This window comes from Sinocyclocheilus rhinocerous, unplaced genomic scaffold (assembly GCF_001515625.1).
Source record: "Sinocyclocheilus rhinocerous isolate Xijiao unplaced genomic scaffold, SAMN03320098_v1.1 scaffold438, whole genome shotgun sequence".
Taxonomy (NCBI): Eukaryota; Metazoa; Chordata; class Actinopteri; order Cypriniformes; family Cyprinidae; genus Sinocyclocheilus; species Sinocyclocheilus rhinocerous.
This window is the reverse complement of record NW_015634015.1, coordinates 45,131-50,157: the sequence shown is the minus strand read 5'-3', so window position 1 is coordinate 50,157 and position 5,027 is coordinate 45,131. Positions and strand designations below refer to the sequence as shown.

General features: G+C 38.7%; 1 pseudogene; it reads right to left on the bottom strand.

Moving 5' to 3' along the window:
- Nucleotides 1–940: 940 nt before the first annotated feature.
- Nucleotides 941–2,792, bottom strand: LOC107745030 (perforin-1-like; annotated as a pseudogene).
- Between the last annotated feature and the right edge of the window lie 2,235 nt (nucleotides 2,793–5,027).

Here is a 5,027-nt window from a genome sequence, read left to right as displayed (position 1 = left end):
AAGCCAATTCCTGCATTTAAAGTTGTAATCCGACAAAGGACGCAGCAAACCAGTTACCTGGCCTCGGTCTTGGCTAAGCCTGAGGTACATCACCGTCTCCTCCATTATGAAGTAAAACATAAAAACAAAAATGAGCAATTCTGGCTCTACCTATCATGGCAGGATTGTCCTCTTGTCAGCTCTCCTCTCACACCGTTGCTATGCGACAGAGCGCTAATCTGGAACCTCTGGTGTCGCAATTAGGAAATCCTGTGAAGGCAGAGCGTCCTTCATGCACTTCGGAGGCCTGGCCCCCTCCACCAGCAGGTGAACAAGTCCCAAGACAGAAGTAGTCAAATAATCGACTGTCTGTAATACTCTCAGCAAGAAATATAAATATTCACTAAGACCATACATGGTCTGCATTAACGACATTCACTTTATATATTTTAATATATAATATATTTTGATGACAATAATTATTTGCTTCTCTTTTTCTTTATTATTTGTAACAACTACATGTTCCAGGTGTTCATGTGTGGTTTTAGTAATTTACAGAAATACAGATATGAGCGGTGTCATCTGAAGTTGCAGCCTGCAAATAGTATCCTAGAGAATGAAATATGACTGTTGTAAAAAAAAAAAAAAAAAGTGTGTAAATTTGCATAATTGATGATAAAGGTGGGGTTTATCATTTATGATGTCAAATGAGGCAGGAGCAGCACTCCCTGTAGTTAGTTGCTTTTGCATTTTGTAAGTATGAAAAATTAAAGAATTAAAAATAAAGAATGAAACATATATCTGTCTTTAAGAATGCTTTATTAATGCAAAAATAAAACAGAAAAGCAATGGGAAAGGAAATAAGCAAAGGTTACAGATATATTTTTTCTAGCAGATAAAAGTGCTGTTAGACTATATTGGGGCTATTTTTCATGCATAAAGGATGGATTTGAGATGCAGGTCACAGCATCATCAGCTTTCCATAAGTACTCTTGGTGTTGAACTTATTAGAGTTATTGCGAGCTAATTCAAGCCTCTGCATATCTTTAACCAGAACACCATTTCTTGAGCTGAAAATATCAGCCAGAGGGGCAGCCATTGGAGAAGGTCTGTATTCATTACACTGAGGGCCCTGCAGACTGGGAGCACATTTCGCTTCATAGGTAAAATAGAAGGTGCCATATTTAAAAACACAAGCATCAGTCACAACTCCACTTCTAAGTTCAAAAGAGCATTTACCAAGGAGATCGCTGTTCCACAATTTGTCTGCATCATATACTTCAAAAGTTAGTTTATTGGCCATTCTGATCTTAATAGGACCAAACTCAAATGTTTCTGGCCAGCGTGGATTGTCATTATTATCAATAGTCTCAGTGCGCTTGATTTGGTTGTCATATGTAACAGTTACAGTGCCATCTGTTTGTGTATATCTATCTCCACAGACCTTTGGCACTGAGACTGTAGACTTTCAGGGTGGCAAGTCCTTTTTCAGCTGGACAGCAGTTAGACTTTATAACTTGACTACTTTCACAAACACAAGCACATCGGTCTCTTGCACTGCACTTCCTGCCAATCTTGCAAGGCTCAGAGCAAACCTTCATAAGGGCATTTTCAGTGATGTATTCTTCAACAGCTTTCTTCAGTCCTTCCCTGGCAGGGTGTTCAGCACTCAGTAAGAAATGAAGGGGTTTCAGAGAGTAATGCACAATGTCAGGGAGACTCGTCAAAGACTTGTGCCAGTTTTTGAAGGAATTTGGGTGTGATGAACCAGAAAAAAGCAGATCTTCTCCATTTATGTTTCCTCCGATAATCTCTGTCTGACGTTCATTGAACATAGAGCTGAACATTTCATTTGTGCCCATCTTTTTCTTCTGTACTTGACAAAAATGTGCCTCTGCCTTCACAGTTGCTACACTGTATGAACCAGAGGCTTCTACATCCAAACAGTCCTTCACTGCAGTGTCTGTAAGTCCACTCACTGCTGCCTGACAGGTTTTGATGGCTGTTATGGCTTTCATTTGCCCTCCTAACTTGACACTTGTGGTATAGTGAGTGCCATATGTGGTGATCAGTTTGCGGTAGGCGTCTTGATCGTAGGATGCAGGGAGTGATTTGATTGCTTCAAGAAACTCTGCATTAAGAGGAGGATTTTCAGCTACACGATATCTGTAAAAAACAGTAACCATGTTTGAATTCAGTGTGATAAAAGAGGGAGCGATTTGCAATTAAAGTTTTTGTTTCTTTTCATAGTCATCTTTTTAACAGTATGAATGAGGAAAAACACCCCAGCTGTCTCACCTGTAAAAGTTGCACGCAACTTCATGTTTGGTGAAACTGTATTTGTCTTCTTTTGATTTAGTCATTGCAAATTTTGCTTCCCTGGAATGAGTGCTTCCAACCGCAGCTCCAACAGCCTTCACATCTAAACCAACTTTCCAGCTGACCGAGAGTGCTGATGATGAATCATTGACCAGTGCTTCACTTGATTCAAAGATCTGACTCGAGACTTTCATTGAACACTTTGGCAAGGCCCTCCAGTCTACAACTGCTGCTGGTAGCTTCTGTTTTATTCTACTGAAGTAATTATTTTTCTCCAATTTACAAGTGCCATTTCCTAAATCCCATTTTTCCATGTTGATCACGTAAGAACCTTTTCGCTCCATGGTCACAACATCAAATCCCTCTCCAGCAAGATTGTGTCCTGGAACAAAGGGAGCATCCTCACACTCTGTTGATGGACTTATATCATCCTCTCCAGAAATGGTCATGAGAAGCAATGCCCAGAAAACAAGGTAAACCTTCAATTGCCCCATGATCTGCCATGAGAAACATTTCTGTCAAATCATTATGGATGTAAAAAGTTAAATAAAATTAACAATGACACAGAATTGTAACTGTTACGGTTACATATAAATGACAAACATTCTAATAATTATTATAATTACATTTGTTTCTATAAAATCATAACTATTTACTTGATGATTTCCCTTAAATTCACAGAAGAGTTTAATTAAGGAGTTAAGAAATGTATCATGAAATATGTTGTCTTGCTAACCTGTCTCCTTGTATGATGGCTGTGTGATTATGGTTGTCAGGTTTGTGATATATATATGCTATGACGTGGCTATGACAATTCTTCCGATGATTAATACATTGTGTGGGAACAAAGAAGAACATTTATTTTAAGTTTCTTAGATGTGTCAATTGCATCAGCAAATGGATGGTAGTGTTAACACTTGCACAGTTATATTATGTCCTTTGAAGTGGGAAGAATCATGGACTAACATCATAAATGCAATGCACAACATTTCCCCCCTTCTTACTCTTGTGCCCCGAATGATATGGGCACAAGGAACACAATTAACCGGTACCACTTTTACTAGATGTCAATTCAGGTTAATTGGGAATTTTTTTTCTAGTCATCTCAATGGTCAAAAAGTGTCCAAATTTACCTGAATTCACCATATATTAAAGGAGTCATGACATGAGAAATCAAATTTCCCCTGATCAGCAAAACAAAGACCTCATAAAAGAGGTCTTTGTTTTGCTGGTCCCCAGCACGGGATGCTGGTTGCTGGTTTGCTGGATCCCAGCATGGAATGCTGGTTGCTGGTCCCCAGCACGGTAAGCAGGTGTGCTGGTGGACCAGCATAAGGTATGTTTTGCATGCTGGGACTAGCTTGGGATGCTGGTGTGCTGGTGGACCAGCATTTGTTGTTTTTTGGGTGCTGGTATGATCCCAGCAAGACCACAACAAAACTTGTGTTTCATATCACATTTCTTTTGAAATTGGTTTGTGTTTGTAGTTAAAGACCAAGACAATTTTCCAAATTAATTTTAATAAATTATTTAACAAAGAAAAACACATGTTGCTGGTTACATGCTTACACAGTAAAATTCCCAGTGTTAAACAAAAACTAATCAGTTTTCATATGGTCCTGTTCTATAGAGAGTAAAAGTAACACTGAAGCAGTGTTGTAGTTAGTGAAATAAAGTAGATTCACTCTACAAGTGATGACTGAGCATTAGTGATGACACCTACGGTTAATAACCAGACTCACTGAGAACAAGAGGAACGGCAAGAACAGAAAAAAGTGAGGAGGTGAGCAGAAACACATCAACTACTTACAGCCACACAGCCTTAGATGAAATCAATATCTCACCAGATGATGATTAAACAACTGCAAAAACAGAATTACCATATTCACTTATTGCAAACCAGTTTGGCTTTATTTCTTTCATATGGTACATGCACAAAGGTTGCTAAAGTGTTCCCTTTAGTTGGGCACTTGGTCATTGACTTTGCTTGAATTAACTCTGTTTCAGCAATTGTTGAAAGTGCACACTATCACTATTTACTGACACTATAACTCTATACACTGACTGCACGGACATATTTTTTACTATGTGCACTTTTTGAAACCAGTGATTGAAAGCTGGATTTGGACATATGTGACTTCCTAGATAAGTCTATATGTAATTTTAAAATATGTCTTTTAAAACAACAAGTCAAGTCAAGTCACCTTTATTTATATAGTGCTTTTAACAATACAGATTGTGTCAAAGCAGCCATTATAAAACAGTATTAAATAGGAAAATAGTGTGTCAATAATGCAAAAGGACAATAGTAAACACTCAATTTTCAGTTAAAGGCAGTTCATCATTGAATTCAGTGATGTCATCATCCAGCTCAGTTCAGTTTAAATAGTATCTGTGCAATCAAGTCGACGATATCGCTGGAAAATAAGTGTCCCCAACTAAGCAAGCCAGAGGCGACAGCGGCAAGGAACCAAAACTCCATCGGTAGCAGAATGGAGAAAAAAACCTTGGGAGAAACCAGGCTCAGTCGATGTCACGTTTCACTCAAGAGAGCACTGGAATGAAGGAGCGAGGAGACGAGGAGCAATACAAATGAAAAGGGTTTAATGAGGGTAACATTCAGAACACAGGGAACACTGGAGACATCAAGCAGACAACATGACATTTAACAGCAGACGGGAAACACTGGGAAACACAGGGTTTAAATGCACAGAAACTAATGGGACACA